We start from the raw sequence: 20730 nt of genomic DNA, 5'->3' as shown, positions 1-20730 counted from the left end.
ACAGGAGCCGCCCATGGTGTGTGGTGCCGGGGGCAGGAGCCGCCCATGGTACCAAAAATCGACTAGTTGTTGTCTCAGTTACGAGTGTAAGGGAATGATGGCGCCGGTGGGTGGGAGGGTGGGAGAGATGGCATCATATGTGGCACTGGCCGGAGCTGCATCCTTGAGTGTCCCTGCGAGGCTTGGCACTGGCACAGTGTAGGCAACCTGAGGTATTGCAACAGCAGGTGTGTGTGTGTGTGTGTGTGTGTGTGGGTGGTGTTGATCAGCTGGTGAGGTCAGTCTTCACCACGACACACACCTCCACCTCCTCCTCCTCCTCTCCTCAACGATCAATACAGAGACTCGGGCACACGGCAGCGCTGTCTGACACACGATACTCCAACACAAATACACAAATTTCCCACAAAACTATTTAGAAAACCCGGAAAATTAACTTAATTACCCAACGGCCAAACAGTTCCACGTTCAGTTGTAAGGGTCAAAGTCCTAGGGAGCCATTATGGCTTATTGGCACCTTTGGCACCGCCAATCCAGGTCGAGATGTGTCAGTATGAAAGCAAGAGGTGTAGCGACAGGTCACTCAACCCTCTGTACACGGCCTTGAAATATCCAATGGGGGGTAGGACCCATACTAGTCCTCTCTCTCACTCCCCCCATTGTCTATGTCCTCTCGTCTAAGTCTAATCACCCCATTAGTCATACCTAGTGACCGGGCCTCAGTGTCGAGTGTGTTGGTTGACCTACAAACTGCCCACCATGGATTAACTAGCGTCTCAACACTCGTCCTGGGATTACCATCATCACCGGCCCTACAGGAACACCTCTCTCTTTATTTGGAGTAATATAGCATTGACAGGTACGTAGGGTGGTACTTGGGTGGTACTTGGGTGGTGGTGGGTGGTGGTGGTGGTGGTGGGTGGTGGTTGGTGGTGGTGGTTGGTGGTAGTTGGGTGTAGTGTGTGGGTGTGGGAGGGTGGTGACGTCATCACGAGGGCGTAGTTGTGACCGCTTATGGTTGTAGTGTTGTGGTTGTGTAGCCTCGTGTATACTGGTCTTCATCAGGCGTTAGTGTATTGTTAGTGTGGAGTTGTGGTGTTTGGTTGTGGTGGTGTTGTTTGGTTGTGGTGGTGTTGTTTGGTTGTGGTGGTGTTGTTTGGTTGTGGTGGTGTTGTTTGGTTGTGGTGGTGTTGTTTGGTTGTGTTGTTGTTTGGTTGTGTTGTTTGGTTGTGGTGTTGTTGTTTGGTTGTGGTGTTGTTGTTTGGTTGTGTTGTTGTTTGGTTGTGGAGTTGTTGTTTGGTTGTGTTGTTGTTTGGTTGTGTTGTTTGGTTGTGTTGTTGTTTGGTTGTGTTGTTGTTTGGTTGTGGTGTTGTTGTTTGGTTGTGTTGTTGTTTGGTTGTGGTGTTGTTGTTTGGTTGTGGAGTTGTTGTTTGGTTGTGGTGGTGGTGTTTGGTTGTGGAGTTGTTGTTTGGTTGTGGTGTTGTTGTTTGGTTGTGTTGTTGTTTGGTTGTGGTGTTGTTTGGTTGTGGAGTTGTTGTTTGGTTGTGGTGGTGGTGTTTGGTTGTGGAGTTGTTGTTTGGTTGTGGTGTTGTTGTTTGGTTGTGGTGTTGTTGTTTGGTTGTGTTGTTGTTTGGTTGTGGTGTTGTTTGGTTGTGGAGTTGTTGTTTGGTTGTGGAGTTGTTGTTTGGTTGTGGTGTTGTTGTTTGGTTGTGGTGGTGTTGTTTGGTTGTGGAGTTGTTGTTTGGTTGTGGTGGTGTTGTTTGGTTGTGGTGGTGTTGTTTGGTTGTGGAGTTGTTGTTTGGTTGTGGTGGTGTTGTTTGGTTGTGGAGTTGTTGTTTGGTTGTGGTGGTGTTGTTTGGTTGTGGAGTTGTTGTTTGGTTGTGGTGGTGTTGTTTGGTTGTGGAGTTGTTGTTTGGTTGTGGAGTTGTTGTTTGGTTGTGGTGGTGTTGTTTGGTTGTGGAGTTGTTGTTTGGTTGTGGTGGTGTTGTTTGGTTGTGGTGTTGTTGTTTGGTTGTGGTGGTGGTGTTTGGTTGTGGAGTTGTTGTTTGGTTGTGGTGGTGTTGTTCGGTTGTGGAGTTGTTGTTTGGTTGTGGTGGTGTTGTTTGGTTGTGGAGTTGTTGTTTGGTTGTGGTGGTGTTGTTCGGTTGTGGAGTTGTTGTTTGGTTGTGCTGGTGTTGTTTGGTTGTGTGGTGTTGTTGTTTGGTTGTGTCGATGTTGTTTGGCTGTGGTGTTGTTGTTTGGTTGTGGTGTTGTTTGGTTGTGGTGTTGTTGTTTGGTTGTGGTGTTGTTGTTTGGTTGTGGTGTTGTTGTTTGGTTGTGGTGGTGTTGTTTGGTTGTGGTGGTGTTGTTTGGTTGTGGTGTTGTTGTTTGGTTGTGGTGTTGTTTGGTTGTGTCGATGTTTGGTTGTGGTGTTGTTTGGTTGTGTCGATGTTGTTTGGTTGTGGTGTTGTTTGGTTGTGGTGTTGTTGTTTGGTTGTGGTGTTGTTGTTTGGTTGTGGTGTTGTTTGGTTATGGTGGTGTTGTTTGGTTGTGGTGTTGTTTGGTTGTGGTGTTGTTTGGTTGTGGTGGTGTTGTTTGGTTGTGGTGGTGTTTGGTTGTAGTGTTGTTGTTTGGTTGTGGTAGTGTTTGGTTGTGATGTTGTTTGTTTGTGGTGTTGTTGTTTGGTTGTGGTAGTGTTTGGTTGTGATGTTGTTTGGTTGTGGTGGTGTTGTTTGGTTGTGTTGTTGTTTGTTTGTGGTGTTGGTGTTTGGTTGTGGTGTTGTTTGGTTGTGTTGTTGTTTGGTTGTGGTGGTGTTGTTTGGTTGTGGTGGTGTTGTTTGGTTGTGTTGTTGTTTGGTTGTGTTGTTGTTGTTTGGTTGTGGTGGTATTGTTTGGTTGTGGTGGTGTTGTTTGGTTGTGGTGTTGTTTGGTTGTGGTGTTGTTGTTTGGTTGTGGTGGTGTTGTTTGGTTCTGGTGGTGTTTGGTTGTGTTGTTGTTTGGTTGTGTTGTTGTTTGGTTGTGGTGTTGTTTGGTTGTGGTGTTGTTGTTTGGTTGTGTTGTTGATTGGTTGTGTTGTTGTTTGGTTGTGGTGGTGTTTGGTTGTGGTGTTGTTTGGTTGTGGTGTTGTTTGGTTGTGTTGTTGTTTGGTTGTGTTGTTGTTTGGTTGTGGTGTTGTTTGGTTGTGTTGTTGTTTGGTTGTGTTGTTTGGTTGTGTTGTTGTTTGGTTGTGGTGTTGTTTGGTTGTGGTGTTGTTTGGTTGTGTTGTTGTTTGGTTGTGTTGTTTGGTTGTGTTGTTGTTTGGTTGTGGTGTTGTTTGGTTGTGTTGTTGTTTGGTTGTGGTGTTGTTTGGTTGTGTTGTTGTTTGGTTGTGGTGTTGTTTGGTTGTGTTGTTGTTTGGTTGTGGTGTTGTTTGGTTGTGTTGTTGTTTGGTTGTGTTGTTTGGTTGTGTTGTTTGGTTGTGTTGTTGTTTGGTTGTGGTGTTGTTTGGTTGTGTTGTTGTTTGGTTGTGGCGTTGTTTGGTTGTGGTGTTGTTTGGTTGTGTTGTTGTTTGGTTGTGGTGTTTGGTTGTGGTGTTGTTTGATTGTGGTGTTGTTGTTTGGTTGTGTTGTTGTTTGGTTGTGGTCTTGTTTGGTTGTGTTGTTGTTTGGTTGTGGTGTTGTTTGGTTGTGTTGTTGTTTGGTTGTGGTGTTGTTTGGTTGTGTTGTTATTGTTTGGTTGTGGTGTTGTTGTTTGGTTGTTTTGTTGATTGGTTGTGGTGTTGTTGTTTGGTTGTGTTGTTGTTTGGTTGTGGTGGTGGTGTTCGGTTGTTTTGTTGTTGTTTGGTTGTTTTGTTGTTGTTTGGTTGTGGAGTTGTTGTTTGGTTGTGTTGTTGTTGTTTGGTTGTTGTGTTGTTTGGTTGTGGAGCTGTTGTTTGGTTGTGGTGGTGTTGTTTGGTTGTGGTGTTGTTTGGTTGTGGTGTTGTTTGGTTGTGTTGTTGTTGTTTGGTTGTGGTGTTGTTTGGTTGTGGTGTTGTTTGGTTGTGGAGTTGTTTGGTTGTGGTGGTGTTGTTTGGTTGTGTTGTTGTTTGGTTGTGGTGTTGTTTGGTTGTGGAGTTGTTTGGTTGTGGTGGTGTTGTTTGTTTGTGGTGTTGTTGTTTGGTTGTGTTGTTGTTGTTTGGTTGTGGTGTTGTTTGGTTGTGGTGGTGTTTGGTTGTGGTGTTGTTTGGTTGTTGGGTTGTTGTTTGGTTGTGTTGTTTGGTTGTTGTGTTGTTGTTTGGTTGTGTTGTTTGGTTGTGGTGTTTGGTTGTGGTGTTGTTTGGTTGTGGTGTTTGGTTGTGGTGTTGTTTGGTTGTGGTGTTTGGTTGTGGTGTTTGGTTGTGTTGTTGTTTGGTTGTGGTGTTTGGTTGTGGTGTTGTTTGGTTGTGGTGTTGTTTGGTTGTGGTGTTTGGTTGTGGTGTTGTTTGGTTGTTGTGTTGTTGTTTGGTTGTGGTGTTGTTTGGTTGTGGTGTTGTTTGGTTGTGGTGGTGTTGTTTGGTTGTGATGTTGTTTGGTTGTGGTGGTGTTGTTTGGTTGTGGTGTTGTTTGGTTGTGGTGTTTGGTTGTGGTATTGTTTGGTTGTTGTGTTGTTGTTTGGTTGTGGTGTTGTTTGGTTGTGGTGTTGTTTGGTTGTGGTGTTGTTTGGTTGTGGTGTTGTTATTTGGTTGTGATGTTGTTTGGTTGTGGTGGTGTTGTTTGGTTGTGGTGTTGTTTGGTTGTGGTGGTGTTGTTTGGTTGTGTTGTTTGGTTGTGGTGTTTGGTTGTGGTGTTGTTTGGTTGTTGTGTTGTTGTTTGGTTGTGGTGTTGTTTGGTTGTGGTGTTGTTTGGTTGTTGTGTTGTTGTTTGGTTGTGGTGTTGTTTGGTTGTGGTGTTGTTTGGTTGTGGTGGTGTTGTTTGGTTGTGTTGTTGTTTGGTTGTGGAGTTGTTGTTTGGTTGTGTTGTTGTTGTTTGGTTGTGGTGGTGATGTTTGGCTTTGGTTGTGTTGTTGTTGTTTGGTTGTGGTGTTGTTTGGTTGTAGTGGTGTTGTTTGGTTGTAGTGGTGTTGTTTGGTTGTGATGTTGTTTGGTTGTGGTGTTGTTGTTTGGTTGTGGTGTTGTTTGGTTGTGGTGGTGTTGTTTGGTTGTGATGTTGTTGTTTGGTTGTGGTGGTGGTGTTTGGTTGTGGTGTTGTTGTTTGGTTGTGGTGTTGTTTGGTTGTGGTGTTGTTGTTTGGTTGTGATGTTGTTTGGTTGTGGTGTTGTTGTTTGGTTGTGGTGGTGGTGTTTGGTTGTGGTGTTGTTTGGTTGTGGTGTTGTTTGGTTGTGGTGTTGTTTGGTTGTGATGTTGTTTGGTTGTGGTGGTGTTGTTTGGTTGTGGTGTTGTTGTTTGGTTGTGGTGTTGTTTGGTTGTAGTGTTGTTGTTTGGTTGTGATGTTGTTTGGTTGTGGTGGTGTTGTTTGGTTGTGGTGTTGTTGTTTGGTTGTGGTGTTGTTGTTTGGTTGTGGTGGTGGTGTTTGGTTGTGGTGGTGGTTGTGGTGTTTGGTTGTGGTGGTGGTTGTGGTGTTTGGTTGTGGTGGTGGTTGTGGTGTTTGGTTGTGGTGGTGGTTGTGGTGGTGTTTAGTTGTGGTGGTGTTTGGTTGTGGTGTTTGGTTGTGGTGGTGTTTGGTTGTGGTGTTTGGTTGTGGTGGTGTTTGGGTGTAATTTCGACTGCTTGGGTTTAGACATGAACATGAGTGAACCAATATGCTGGTATCATCAGTAAGACAGGGTGGCCGGGCCGCCCCTAGTGGTGGCCGGGTCGCCCCTAGTGGTGGCCAGGCCGCCCATAGTGGTGGCCGGGCCCCTAGTGGTGGCCGGGTCGCCCCTAGTGGTGGCCGGGCCGCTCCTAGTGGTGGCCGGGCCGCCCCTAGTGGTGGCCGGGCCGCCCCTAGTGGTGGCCGGGTCGCCCCTAGTGGTGGCCGGGTCGCCCCTAGTGGTGGCCGGGTCGCCCCTAGTGGTGGCCGGGTCGCCCCTAGTGGTGGCCGGGTCGCCCCTAGTGGTGGCCGGGTCGCCCCTAGTGGTGGCCGGGTCGCCCCTAGTGGTGGCCGGGTCGCCCCTAGTGGTGGCCGGGTCGCCCCTAGTGGTGGCCGGGTCGCCCCTAGTGGTGGCCGGGTCGCCCCTAGTGGTGGCCGGGTCGCCCCTAGTGGTGGCCAGGCCGCCCCTAGTGGTGGCCAGGCCGCCCCTAGTGGTGGCCGGGCCCCTAGTGGTGGCCGGGTCGCCCCTAGTGGTGGCCGGGTCGCCCCTAGTGGTGGCCGGGCCGCCCCTAGTGGTGGCCGGGCCGCCCCTAGTGGTGGCCGGGCCGCCCCTAGTGGTGGCCGGGCCCCTAGTGGTGGCCGGGTCGCCCCTAGTGGTGGCCGGGTCGCCCCTAGTGGTGGCCGGGCCGCCCCTAGTGGTGGCCGGGTCGCCCCTAGTGGTGGCCGGGTCGCCCCTAGTGGTGGCCGGGCCACTGGTATGATCAAGTGGTTAAGTAACATCAAGGCCAAAATTGTATAGGAAGGTAGGATGGGGGGGGGGGATGTCTGAGTTGGTGGGGCCTGGGGGGGGGAGTGGGAACCAGGACCCAAAGTGCACTCTCTGCTCACGAATGAAATACAACCGCGATTATTCACTAAGCCAAGTACAACAATAAGTCAGACAGGAAATGACAGACCAATTTCCTTACTCGAGACGGCAGATCAAATATTGGAAAAAACTCACTGTCCTCAGATATGGAAGTGGAAGAGGAGTATAACATGATACAATACACAAGCCATAGAGGGTTCCCATACACTGCTACAGCCAATGACACCATGAAAAACAGTAATGTAATATAATACTCAGAAACGTACCAAAAGCGTTCAATAAAGCCTGACACACAGGATCTGTACGAGGGCCTCCACACAGATTACTGCCACAGTACTATGCTGCTGCTATGACAGTGGTAACAAAAGCGAGAGGGGGGGGGGGGTCTTCTTACCCCCCACACCGGCACGTAAGCACAAACCCCAACCCGTCCTCGGACCAAGTCCATTCCGTCCAGCGGTCGACCCCAAAGATGCATTCATCAATTTTAACATGCTGTTCATTCAAAACAGGAATTTTATCAAAAATAAATTAATATTATTTTATATTAGCATATTGTACATATTTAGGCACTGAATAGTAAGCCGGAAGACTCAAAACAGAAAACGGAACAGTACGTCATTTTCATAAGCCGATTTCATTTCAAATTACGTACATTTTTGGCCATACGGGAAAATGAGCGAAAAGCGACGTAAATTTAAGAGGACGGGTTGGCCGAGCAATTATGAGGCTAGGACGCCTTGATGACGACGGTGCTATTCCGGCCGAGGCGTCCCGTGGCGGCGTCGGTAACCTCTGGCCAACCCCCCTCATAACACTGGCGCTCCATCTGTAGTTCAATACAACCAGACGTGAATGGTTACCCTGACGAACGTCTTCAGTTGTCTAACAGCCTCGCTTTACAACCAAGCGAAATTTGATAATCCCTTCACAGGAATAACCTTTACACAATTATAATATAAAGTGCTAAAGACGTGTAACTCTAAGCGTGTCATACTTCAGACAGAGGTGCACGGAAACAGTGTTTATAACTAATAACATTTAGTAAGTATGGTATACAAATACAAAACAATAATTTGCAAGCACTAGCCTCATGCGCTGGTAAACATAAGGGCCACCCTAGGCCCTGGTGCCCGACCCCTGGGTAGAGCCACGGTCTCCCGTCATGCAGGTGGGCGCGGTTGGGCACCAAGGTCCCACCACCGCCTCGTCCCAAAGCCATATCCTGATCTCTGCCAAGTAAGTCATTATCAAAAGAAGGCAGCAAGCCGGGAAGGGCATAAGTTGAGGCAGTGTACAGGTGCCTCAGATAGTCTCCTCAGCCCGTCCTCTTACAAATTACGTCGCTTTTCCCTCATGCGCTACGGCCAAAAATCGCCGTATTGGAATTTTAAAAAAATATAAATTAATTTTCCAAATGAAATGGACCCAAAGCAGCAACTTTTGGGTGCTCTTATAGGTTAGGAGAGCAGCAAGTTCTCGTAAGGTTTCAAAACGTCATGGAAACCGTTAATTTACAACCCGTCCTCTTACAAATTACGTCGCTTTTCGCCCGTATGCGGTATGGCCAAATATCGACGTAATTCAAAATGGAAATTTATTTTCCAATTAAATATTGGATTTTTTCCCCCAAAACAGCAAGTTAAGGGGTCATCTGGTAGATTAGGAGGGCAGGAATGTCCCCTAAGGTTTCAAAACGTCGTGGAAAATCGTTAATTGAAAGTTTTCTCCCCTAACCTAACAGCCTAAGCCAGAGAACCCAAAACTTAAAACGTGACAGAGCGTCACTTTCGCAAGCCGCTTCCATTTTGTAGTAGGATGATATTTAGCCATAGTGCGCATATGAGCTAAACGCGACGTCATTAGTAAGAGGACGGGTTGGTGGGATACCAGAGGATACCAGCAGGTGCCTGTACCTAGTGTACCGCACCAGTAATATGGACGTTATATGATAAAGGGGTAATGACCATAATGAGTTTGGGAACCGCTGCTCTACCGAGACAATTCTGGTAGCTGCAATATTATCTTTGCATATTAATTTACTTAAGAAATTACGGGGCTTGTAAGTCAAATCTATATATTCCACCATACAAGATTCACTGCCGAATTATCCCTCAGTAGCACTAGGCTTTATTGTCACTAGTTGTTTTAGAGTCATGTACTCTGAACAACTTATTCCAATGAGCACTGGCCATGGTGGGCTTGTAGTGGACTTGGGTCACTAGCTATTTCACCCCAGTATACATATATGTAGAAAAGTGCATCCTTGTACACGAATTATGATATAATGCCCTAACTGTGTCTTAAAGGAAGTTGTAGTCAACAGGGAATGGGGAAGGTTAGTTACTTAGCTGGAGCTTCATTCCTTCGAGAGCGACCTGGGTGGCGCTCTCCCACCCCTCGAGGTGTTCCTGGGCTCTGTGAGGGCGCGCCTCTCCACACACACCCTGGCGCCTCTCCACACACCCTGGCGCCTCTCCACACACACCCTGGCGCCTCTCCACACACCCTGGCGCCTCTCCACACACCCTGGCGCCTCTCCACACACCCTGGCGCCTCTCCACACACCCTGGCGCCTCTCCACACACACCCTGGCGCCTCTCCACACACACCCTGGCGCCTCTCCACACACCCTGGCGCCTCTCCACACACACCCTGGCGCCTCTCCACACACACCCTGGCGCCGCTCCACACACCCTGGCGCCTCTCCACACACCCTGGCGCCTCTCCACACACACCCTGGCGCCTCTCCACACACCCTGGCGCCTCTCCACACACCCTGGCGCCTCTCCACACACCCTGGCGCCTCTCCACACACACCCTGGCGCCTCTCCACACACACCCTGGCGCCTCTCCACACACACCCTGGCGCCTCTCCACACACACCCTGGCGCCGCTCCACACACCCTGGCGCCTCTCCACACACCCTGGCGCCTCTCCACACACACCCTGGCGCCTCTCCACACACACCCTGGCGCCTCTCCACACACACCCTGGCGCCTCTCCACACACACCCTGGCGCCTCTCCACACACACCCTGGCGCCTCTCCACACACACCCTGGCGCCTCTCCACACACCCTGGCGCCTCTCCACACACCCTGGCGCCTCTCCACACACACCCTGGCGCCTCTCCACACACACCCTGGCGCCTCTCCACACACCCTGGCGCCTCTCCACACACACCCTGGCGCCTCTCCACACACACCCTGGCGCCTCTCCACACACCCTGGCGCCTCTCCACACACCCTGGCGCCTCTCCACACACCCTGGCGCCTCTCCACACACACCCTGGCGCCTCTCCACACACCCTGGCGCCTCTCCACACACCCTGGCGCCTCTCCACACACACCCTGGCGCCTCTCCACACACACCCTGGCGCCTCTCCACACACACCCTGGCGCCTCTCCACACACACCCTGGCGCCTCTCCACACACACCCTGGCGCCTCTCCACACACCCTGGCGCCTCTCCACACACCCTGGCGCCTCTCCACACACACCCTGGCGCCTCTCCACACACACCCTGGCGCCTCTCCACACACACCCTGGCGCCTCTCCACACACACCCTGGCGCCTCTCCACACACCCTGGCGCCTCTCCACACACACCCTGGCGCCTCTCCACACACCCTGGCGCCTCTCCACACACCCTGGCGCCTCTCCACACACACCCTGGCGCCTCTCCACACACACCCTGGCGCCTCTCCACACCACCCTGGCGCCTCTCCACACACACCCTGGCGCCTCTCCACACACACCCTGGCGCCTCTCCACACACACCCTGGCGCCTCTCCACACACACCCTGGCGCCTCTCCACACACACCCTGGCGCCTCTCCACACACACCCTGGCGCCTCTCCACACACACCCTGGCGCCTCTCCACACACACCCTGGCGCCTCTCCACACACACCCTGGCGCCTCTCCACACACACCCTGGCGCCTCTCCACACACACCCTGGCGCCTCTCCACACACCCTGGCGCCTCTCCACACACACCCTGGCGCCTCTCCACACACACCCTGGCGCCTCTCCACACACCCTGGCGCCTCTCCACACACACCCTGGCGCCTCTCCACACACCCTGGCGCCGCTCCACACACCCTGGCGCCTCTCCACACACCCTGGCGCCTCTCCACACACACCCTGGCGCCTCTCCACACACACCCTGGCGCCTCTCCACACACACCCTGGCGCCTCTCCACACACACCCTGGCGCCTCTCCACACACACCCTGGCGCCTCTCCACACACACCCTGGCGCCTCTCCACACACACCCTGGCGCCTCTCCACACACACCCTGGCGCCTCTCCACACACCCTGGCGCCTCTCCACACACACCCTGGCGCCTCTCCACACACACCCTGGCGCCTCTCCACACACACCCTGGCGCCTCTCCACACACCCTGGCGCCTCTCCACACACACCCTGGCGCCTCTCCACACACACCCTGGCGCCTCTCCACACACACCCTGGCGCCTCTCCACACACACCCTGGCGCCTCTCCACACACACCCTGGCGCCTCTCCACACACACCCTGGCGCCTCTCCACACACACCCTGGCGCCTCTCCACACACACCCTGGCGCCTCTCCACACACACCCTGGCGCCTCTCCACACACACCCTGGCGCCTCTCCACACACACCCTGGCGCCTCTCCACACACACCCTGGCGCCTCTCCACACACACCCTGGCGCCTCTCCACACACACCCTGGCGCCGCTCCACACACACCCTGGCGCCTCTCCACACACACCCTGGCGCCTCTCCACACACCCTGGCGCCTCTCCACACACCCTGGCGCCTCTCCACACACCCTGGCGCCTCTCCACCACACCCTGGCGCCTCTCCACACACACCCTGGCGCCTCTCCACACACACCCTGGCGCCTCTCCACACACACCCTGGCGCCTCTCCACACACACCCTGGCGCCTCTCCACACACACCCTGGCGCCTCTCCACACACACCCTGGCGCCTCTCCACACACCCTGGCGCCTCTCCACACACACCCTGGCGCCTCTCCACACACACCCTGGCGCCGCTCCACACACACCCTGGCGCCTCTCCACACACCCTGGCGCCTCTCCACACACCCTGGCGCCTCTCCACACACACCCTGGCGCCTCTCCACACACCCTGGCGCCTCTCCACACACCCTGGCGCCTCTCCACACACCCTGGCGCCTCTCCACACACCCTGGCGCCTCTCCACACACACCCTGGCGCCTCTCCACACACCCTGGCGCCTCTCCACACACCCTGGCGCCTCTCCACACACCCTGGCGCCTCTCCACACACACCCTGGCGCCTCTCCACACACCCTGGCGCCTCTCCACACACACCCTGGCGCCTCTCCACACACACCCTGGCGCCGCTCCACACACACCCTGGCGCCGCTCCACACACACCCTGGCGCCTCTCCACACACACCCTGGCGCCTCTCCACACACCCTGGCGCCTCTCCACACACACCCTGGCGCCTCTCCACACACACCCTGGCGCCGCTCCACACACACCCTGGCGCCGCTCCACACACACCCTGGCGCCTCTCCACACACCCTGGCGCCTCTCCACACACCCTGGCGCCTCTCCACACACACCCTGGCGCCTCTCCACACACCCTGGCGCCTCTCCACACACACCCTGGCGCCTCTCCACACACCCTGGCGCCTCTCCACACACACCCTGGCGCCTCTCCACACAACCCTGGCGCCTCTCCACACACCCTGGCGCCTCTCCACACACACCCTGGCGCCTCTCCACACACACCCTGGCGCCTCTCCACACACCCTGGCGCCTCTCCACACACACCCTGGCGCCTCTCCACACACCCTGGCGCCGCTCCACACACCCTGGCGCCTCTCCACACACCTGGCGCCTCTCCACACACCCTGGCGCCTCTCCACACACACCCTGGCGCCTCTCCACACACACCCTGGCGCCTCTCCACACACACCCTGGCGCCGCTCCACACACACCCTGGCGCCTCTCCACACACACCCTGGCGCCTCTCCACACCCTGGCGCCTCTCCACACACCCTGGCGCCGCTCCACACACCTTGGCGCCTCTCCACACACCCTGGCGCCTCTCCACACACCCTGGCGCCTCTCCACACACACCCTGGCGCCTCTCCACACACACCCTGGCGCCTCTCCACACACACCTGGCGCCTCTCCACACACACCCTGGCGTCTCTCCACACACACCCTGGCGCCTCTCCACACACACCCTGGCGCCTCTCCACACACACCCTGGCGCCCCTCCACACACCCTGGCGCCTCTCCACCACACCCTGGCGCCTCTCCACACACACCCTGGCGCCGCTCCACACACACCCTGGCGCCGCTCCACACACACCCTGGCGCCTCTCCACACACCCTGGCGCCTCTCCACACACCCTGGCGCCTCTCCACACACACCCTGGCGCCTCTCCACACACCCTGGCGCCTCTCCACACACCCTGGCGCCTCTCCACACACACCCTGGCGCCTCTCCACACACCCTGGCGCCTCTCCACACACCCTGGCGCCTCTCCACACACACCCTGGCGCCTCTCCACACACCCTGGCGCCTCTCCACACACCCTGGCGCCTCTCCACACACCCTGGCGCCTCTCCACACACACCCTGGCGCCTCTCCACACACCCTGGCGCCTCTCCACACACCCTGGCGCCTCTCCACACACACCCTGGCGCCTCTCCACACACCCTGGCGCCTCTCTACACACCCTGGCGCCTCTCCCCTATAGTATCCGAGCAGTGTCCTCCACACTGATAGACTACACTGGCTTTGAGTCACACGACCACACACACTCTACTGGTTGGACCAACATTGATCATTTGTACTCTCACTCTTATATTAATCTCGTCTCGGGTTGACAGGTAAAACACAGTAATGACTGGTGTTGCTTCATGATGAAAAGCTTCCTTGTCACAGCACTTAGTGGTCTTCCTACAGTGCCGGCCATCTGTGCACCATCATCACTGCATCCACTTACCGACTAACTTGTCAAGTCGGGACTGTTCCGCGCGTGTAGCTGATGACACACTCTTCACACGGTGCCACCATCACGGGGTGACATCATCATCATCATCTCCCCTACTTTAGCCTGTGGCGTCCTACTAAGTCTTACTGCAGCAGTCGTTTCGCGCGCACACTTTCCGCGCGGCCATCTTGTCCACAAGGTGATACTTGCTGCTACTCATTGATGTTGGGATGTCCCCCTTGCTTCCTCTAGTGAGCTCAACTTGCCACACGAGAGCGAATTTGGTGATAAGTGGTGGAGAGTCGACACCCCCCCCCCCACGTGTTCACCTGACCAAGTCCGCGGGGTTAGTGACCCAGGGGCACCTATCCGACCTCCTGTATTGGAGCTCACTAGCGTCGTAGCTCCAAGTCGCCTGCTCATTGGCTGCAACCCTGTACTGTCACCCAATCATGCCTCGCGTTGAATGCCCTCTAGACCAGTGTCAGAGTCACTGTACTAGGCGGGAAGTGGCTCATGGGCAGGTCTCTCATGGGCAGGTCCCTCATGGGCAGGTCTCTCATGGGCAGGTCTCTCATGGGCAGGTCCCTCATGGGCAGGTCTCTCATGGGCAGGTCCCTCATGGGCAGGTCTCTCATGGGCAGGTCTCTCATGGGCAGGTCCCTCATGGGCAGGTCTCTCATGGGCAGGTCTCTCATGGGCAGGTCCCTCATAGGCAGGTCTCTCATGGGCAGGTCTCTCATGGGCAGGTCTCTCATAGGCAGGTCTCTCATGGGCAGGTCTCTCATGGGCAGGTCCCTCATGGGGAGGTCCCTCATGGGCAGGTCCCTCATGGGCAGGTCCCTCATGGGCAGGTCCCTCATGGGGAGGTCTCTCATGGGCAGGTCCCTCATGGGCAGGTCCCTTATGGGCAAATCTCTCATGGGCAGGTCCCTCTTGGGCAGGTCTCTCATGGGCAGGTCCCTCATGGGGAGGTCTCTCATGGGCAGGTCCCTCATGGGCAGGTCCCTCATGGGCAGGTCCCTCATGGGCAGGTACATTTATCTGCCCATTTACCTCATTTACACAAACACTGTGTAAACTGTGTTGTGAGTATACACTGTGTAAACTGTCTTGTGAGTATACACTGTGTAAACTGTCTTGTGAGTATGCACTGTGTAAACTGTGTTGTGAGTATACACTGTGTAAACTGTGTTGTGAGTATACACTGTGTAAACTGTGTTGTGAGTGTACACTGTGTAAACTGTGTTGTGAGTGTACAGTGTGTGTGTTAGGGTGTGATAATTCACCTCTCCTTCAGCGCCGGCTTCAACTTGCGATTGATGCCGTGTCATCTTGGGCCACCGATCATGGCTTCAAGTTCTCTACTACTAAGACTTGTGCCATGACTTTTACTCGGAAACAGGTCGTTCTTCGTCCCTCTTTGTCACTTTATGGTCATCCCCTTGTGTACAAAGATTCCATTAAGCTTTTGGGATTAATCTTTGACACTCTTTTGTCTTAGTCGCCCCATATCTCTTACCTCCGAGTCGAATGCTCTAAGACCCTTAACCTACTTAAGGTTTTGTCCTCTACTTATTGGGGAGCGGATAGGCGCACGCTCCTCGCTTTACATTCCTCTCTCGTCCTATCTAAACTCTATTATGGTTTCCCTGCTTACTCGTCTGCTTCTTCTTCTACTCTTCGCTATCTTGATACTCTGCATCAAGGCACCATCCATACTGAGTGGTGCCTCAGCTCTGGTGCCTTTCGTTCGCCTCCTGCCCTCAGCTTGTACCTTGAAACAGGCTTCCTATCTCTCCAGGATCGCCGTGATCGCTATTGTCTTCGCTACCTTGTGCGGTCCTTACAGCATCCTCACTCTCGCCTGTGTCGTGCTTTGACTCTTGCCCCTCTTGCAGTTCCTGTTCCCCTTCACCCCCTCCCTCTTTCTGTCCGCTTGTCTCGCCTTCAAAATTCTCTTTCGGTTAGTGTTGCCAATATTTCTCCTCGTGTCGTTCCGTCCTTGCCCCCGTGGAGGGGTCACCCGTGTCGTTCCGTCCTTGCCCCCGTGGAGGGGTCACCCTTCCTAAATTTTGTAAATCCCTGACCCATCACTAAAGCTTTTACCCCTCCTGCAGTTCTGAAACGTCTTTTCCTTGAACACTTTTCTTCACACTCCCGCTCCGTTTTCATCTTCACCGATGGGTCTAAGTCAGCAGACGGTGTAGGTTACTCTGTGCCTCCGGAGACTAGCGTCTTTACGGCAGAATTTTATGCTATTCTCTATGTTCTTCGTGTCCTGCTTTCTCGTTGTCAATCCTCCTCTGTGGTTGTAGTTGACTCTCGCAGTGCCCTCATGGCTCTGGAGTCCTTTAATCTAGTCCATCCGGTGGTCAAGATTCAACATGACTGTTTCTTATTTTTAGTAGATTTAAGACAGTTGAGTTTTGCTAGATTCCCAGCCATATTGGTGTCTCTTTAAATGATTGTGTGGACGCTGCCGCTAAGGAAGCTGTCCGCACTTGTGCCATCTCCCGTAAAGGTGTTCCTTATTCCGACTTTTACCCAGTTATTCATTCCACCATCCTTGCCTGTTGGCAGGGTTGTTGGTTATCTGTTGCTGGTAGCAAACTGCGTGCTCTTAAGAGTAGTGTGTCCCCGTGGCCTTCCTCCTACCACCATATCCGGCGGTGGGAAACTGCTCTGGCAAGGTTACGTATTGGCCATACATGCTTAACTCACGGACACTTAATGGAGCGCCGCCCTGCTCCTTATTGTCCAAACTACATTGTTCCTCTTACAGTCGTGCATATCCTTGTTGAATGTCCTGACTTCCAGGACGAGCGTGTGTCTTGCTTTCCGACCGTCCCCCCGCGGTCACTTGTCCATCGATAGAATTCTTGGTGAATTCGATACTTTTGATATCGTTCGCCTTATGCGTTTCTGTTCTCATATTGGCATTCTTAGTGATATTTCGCGCCCTCTAATTATTCCGCACATTTGATGGGCGCACCATAGCCTTCCCGGCTTGGTGCCGCCTTTTGATAATTACTTAGTTGAACAGGCTGCTGAGATGGTCAGAGAAATGGCTACTGGAGCTCAACACAACACAACAATCTGAAACTATTCGAGAAAGAGACCTGGGGGTGGACGTAACACCAAATCTAAATCCTGAAGCACATATAAATAGGATAACGACAGCAGCGTACTCTACACTGGCAAAAGTTTGAATGTCATTCAAAAAACTTAGTAAGGAAGCTTTTAGGGCACTTTACACTGCCAACTTGAGACCAGTCTTAGAGTATGCCGCCCGCATCATGAAGAAACCACTTGAAGAAACTCAGAAAGAGACTGCAAAAGGTTCTGAAGTTTGCGACGAGGCTCGTCCCAGAGTTACGAGGGATGGGGTATGAAGAGCGACTGAAGGAACTGAACCTGATGACGTTAGAAAAAGAAGGGAGAGAGGGGGATATGATAGCAGCATAGAAAATATTCACGGGTGATTGACAGTGGGGGAAATAAATGAAATGTTCACACGGAGTACCAACAGAACGAGGGGGCATGAGTGGAAACTCACCTGAGTCACAGAGATGTTAGAAAGTTATCTTTTAGCGTGAGAGTAGTGGAAAATGGAATGCACTAAATGAACACATTATGGAAGCAGTTATAAAACTGTGAATGATAGAGAATGACAGGAGTCATTGCTTTAAACAACCGGAGGACAGAATGGCGGCATCCAAGAGCCAACGCTCAAGTCTGCAGGCACAAATAGGTGAGTGTACACAGTGGAATGTAATCTAACTAAAAGCCTGAGCCACGCACAGCACCACAGTCTTCCTGGATAGGCATGAGGCTCACCCAACACCATTCATAATACCACAAGTCACACGCTTCAATCCACAATAACCAAGCCACAAGCACCAAGCCACAAGCACCAAGCCACAAGCACCAAGCCACAAGCACCGAGCCACAAGCACCAAGCCACAAGCACCAAGCCACAAGCACCAAGTCACAAGCACCAAGCCACAAGCACCAAGCCACAATAACCAAGCCACAAGCACCAAGCCACAATAACCAAGCCACAAGCACCAAGCCACAAGCACCAAGCCACAAGCACCAAGCCACAAGCACCAAGTCACAAGCACCAAGCCACAAGCACCAAGCCACAATAACCAAGCCACAAGCACCAAGTCACAAGCACCAAGCCACAAGCACCAAGCCACAAGCACCAAGCCACAAGCACCAAGCCACAAGCACCAAGCCACAATAACCAAGCCACAAGCACCAAGCCACAAGCACCAAGCCACAAGCACCAAGCCACAAGCACCGAGCCACAAGCACCAAGCCACAAGCACCAAGCCACAAGCACCAAGCCACAAGCACCAAGCCACAAGCCACAAGCACCAAGCCACAAGCACCAAGCCACAAGCACCAAGCCACAAGCACCGAGCCACAAGCACCAAGCCACAAGCACCAAGCCACAAGCACCAAGCCACAAGCCACAAGCACCAAGCCACAAGCACCAAGCCACAAGCACCAAGCCACAAGCACCGAGCCACAAGCACCAAGCCACAAGCACCAAGCCACAAGCACCAAGCCACAAGCCACAAGCACCAAGCCACAAGCACCAAGCCACAAGCACCAAGCCACAAGCCACAAGCACCAAGCCACAAGCACCAAGCCACAAGCACCAAGCCACAAGCAGCAAGCCACAAGCACCGAGCCACAAGCACCAAGCCACAAGCACCAAGCCACAAGCACCAAGCCACAAGCCACAAGCACCAAGCCACAAGCACCAAGCCACAAGCACCAAGCCACAAGCCACAAGCACCAAGCCACAAGCACCAAGCCACAAGCACCAAGCCACAAGCACCGAGCCACAAGCACCAAGCCACAAGCACCAAACCACAAGCACCAAGCCACAAGCACCAAGCCACAAGCCACAAGCACCAAGCCACAAGCACCAAGCCACAAGCACCAAGCCACAAGCACCGAGCCACAAGCACCGAGCCACAAGCACCAAGCCACAAGCACCAAGCCACAAGCCACAAGCACCAAGCCACAAGCACCAAGCCACAAGCACCAAGCCACAAGCACCAAGCCACAAGCCACAAGCACCAAGCCACAAGCACCAAGCCACAAGCACCAAGCCACAAGCAGCAAGCCACAAGCACCGAGCCACAAGCACCAAGCCACAAGCACCAAGCCACAAGCACCAAGCCACAAGCACCAAGCCACAAGCACCAAGCCACAAGCACCAAGCCACAAGCACCAAGCCACAAGCCACAAGCACCAAGCCACAAGCACCAAGCCACAAGCACCGAGCCACAAGCACCAAGCCACAAGCACCAAGCCACAAGCACCAAGCCACAAGCACCAAGCCACAAGCCACAAGCACCAAGCCACAAGCACCAAGCCACAAGCACCAAGCCACAAGCACCAAGCCACAAGCCACAAGCACCAAGCACCAAGCCGCAAGCACCAAGCCACAAGCCACAAGCACCAAGTCACAATCACTAATCACCAAGCCACAATCACCAAGCCACAAGCCACAAGCACCAATCACACGTCAGCTATACATGACCCGGCACTATTCCCAACACACTGTTGCCGTCTTCATAAACGTAGGCCAAACGCTCGCTAATCCGGCCGCCACAATTAACTGATTAGGAAACTCGTTCTCTCACTTAATACGTCGCAATTTTGACGGAATCGTTCAATCCGTTAAAAATGCAACGCATTAGTCAAAATTGAATCGAGGCGTAATATTAACGTTTACGACTTGCAACAGTGAATGCTTCACCCACGAGACGGAAACTGCCACCACTAACACCTAACCTATCATAGGCTTAACCACACACAAAATCACAAAATATATCTATATATAAATAAAAATGTTCGTTTGTTCAAAATCGCTGATCTTTGAAAGTTTTTCACTAATTGCTTTGAAATTTCGATACAACCTTGCATTCGAATATACGGGTGTTTTTATATGCCTACTATATACATGCCATACCTGTGACAGGTAAAAACAAGTTTTTTTTTTTGGGGGTGGGGGGGGGAAACAGCGCCATCTGTTGCACATAAAAGCAACACACGCTATACTAAATATGTTACGATACCATTTCAATGATTCCGATTGCATTGATAAATTGAGTTTCCATAGATTTTGATTTATTTTCATTATGATTTAATTATTCTGTGTGACATTGCGTTGGAATTGAGCTGTGTTGTTTACCATACCGTTCATTTCGTAAGACCAGTTAATTTTTTTTTTGTTTTCATTGTTTTTCATTTCGTTTTTAAATGTTCTTATTTTTCAGTGATGGGAACATCAGATCATTTGGTAACGCATCGGACGAGGGAGTGGGGGATGGTGGGGAGGCCGAGGGGATGGGTGTGGGGGATGGTGGGGAGGCCGAGGGGATGGGTGTGGGGGATGGTGGGGAGGCCGAGGGGATGGGTGTGGGGGATGGTGGGGAGGCCGAGGGGATGGGTGTGGGGGATGGTGGGGAGGCCGAGGGGATGGGTGTGGGGGATGGTGGGGAGGATGCGGGGACGGGGGAGGGGGTAAAGGTGGGGAGGACGAAGGGAGATTTTTTTTATTATTATTTTCTACCACAGACGTGGCCACACAGTTACAATGCTAACCAGCATATATACATTTTCTTGTGTCCTCCATGGACAGGGTGAGAGATGTGTTAAACATATAGTTCAAGGGTTTATTGAACACTCAACCACAGAAGGTGATTCGGTGCTTTTAAAATGCTAAGCTAACCTACATACGTAAATACAAAGATACACAGATTTACGTATGCCCTACATAAAGTGTTCGATGTGTCTTTTACATAGTGTCATTAATGTGCATTTACAAATGTGAAATGTAATTCTGATCAGCTTCCATATATACTTAATACGCATACATATACATACACACACACATATACGTACATATACATATATACATACATATATACACACACGCATGCATTCACATACATATGTCTCTTTTACCCTGACAGAGTGAGATAGCTGATAGAGAAACTAGTGTGAAATTAAGCTCTTAATCACTGAAGGTGATTAAGGTGCTTTTACAAGCTCAGGTTATATAGTTACATCACATACATACATTATATAATTGATACATTACATGGTTAATCTTGGGTACAAGTCCAATATATCATCAAGTGTT

General features: G+C 52.6%; 1 long non-coding RNA gene across 1 annotated transcript in view; it reads left to right on the top strand.

Annotated features, from left to right (window-relative positions):
* The first annotated feature begins 743 nt into the window (after positions 1-743).
* LOC138350012 (uncharacterized) overlaps positions 744-20730 on the top strand; it is a 157914-nt gene continuing 137927 nt past the window's right edge. The window contains exon 1 of the long non-coding RNA XR_011221985.1: positions 744-859. This is a non-coding gene — a long non-coding RNA (uncharacterized lncRNA). The remainder of the gene's footprint in view (positions 860-20730) is intronic.

This window comes from Procambarus clarkii, chromosome 43 (genome assembly GCF_040958095.1).
Source record: "Procambarus clarkii isolate CNS0578487 chromosome 43, FALCON_Pclarkii_2.0, whole genome shotgun sequence".
Taxonomy (NCBI): domain Eukaryota; kingdom Metazoa; phylum Arthropoda; class Malacostraca; order Decapoda; family Cambaridae; genus Procambarus; species Procambarus clarkii.
Note: the sequence above shows the minus strand (reverse complement) of the source record. Positions and strands in the feature narration are given on the sequence as shown.